The sequence below is a fragment of the Volvox carteri genome, assembly GCF_000143455.1.
Source record: "Volvox carteri f. nagariensis unplaced genomic scaffold VOLCAscaffold_104, whole genome shotgun sequence".
NCBI classification, from domain to species: Eukaryota; Viridiplantae; Chlorophyta; class Chlorophyceae; order Chlamydomonadales; family Volvocaceae; genus Volvox; species Volvox carteri.
This window is the reverse complement of record NW_003307647.1, coordinates 20,982-21,993: the sequence shown is the minus strand read 5'-3', so window position 1 is coordinate 21,993 and position 1,012 is coordinate 20,982.

The following is a 1,012-nucleotide window of genomic DNA, read 5'->3' as shown; positions in this document are numbered from 1 at the left end:
TCGGATCCAAAGAAGAAAGCATCCGAAGGCTGTGGGTTCAATCCCCACCGGGGTCAATTTTGATGGGATTCACATAACACACAGCGTAGGTATACATACGCCTCACAACGGGAACCCACACTGGCCGAGAACTACAAGCATCCAACTACTGAGGGGCATGACGGGCGAACAAGGCATGCCATTGCAACCTAACGGACGTAAGTATTCAACTGCGTGTACGAGGGAGGCGAACAGGGTGCCTAGCCTTTACGTCCACTACATTGTACCCCGCACTCAAGGAGGGAGATGACTCAACATGTGATAATTATCGGGGTATCGCTGTGGGGGACCCTTTGTGCAAGTTGTGCGCCGCGCTCATCGCTAGCCGGGTTACAAATTCTGTGAGGAAAACGGAAACTGCGCCGCAAGACAGGCGGGATGTAGGTGTGGCTCTGGAACGGAGAAATCAATTCTCCGTGTTGCCCTGCGCCACCTCATTTCTTAGCATACATTGCCCGGAGACAGACCACTTATCGTGATGCAGATAAACTTCAGTAGGACTTTTGACTCTATTCACCACGAAACACTTTGGTGCATGCACACCTACCAACCTACCTACCTACCTACCTACCTACCTACCTACCTACCTACTACCTACCTACCTACCTACCTACCTACCTACCTACCTACCTACCTACCTACCTACCTACCTACCTACCTACCTACCTACCTACCTACCTACCTACCTACATATGTCTATGGGTGTGTCTGTGTGTGTGTCTGTGTGTGTGTCTGTGTGTGTGTGTAATTGTGTGTGTAATTGTGTGTGTAATTGTGTGTGTAATTGTGTGTGTAATTGTGTGTGTAATTGTGTGTGTAATTGTGTGTGTAATTGTGTGTGTAATTGTGTGTGTAATTGTGTGTGTAATTGTGTGTGTAATTGTGTGTGTAATTGTGTGTGTAATTGTGTGTGTAATTGTGTGTGTAATTGTGTGTGTAATTGTGTGTGTAATTGTGTGTGTAATTGTGTGTG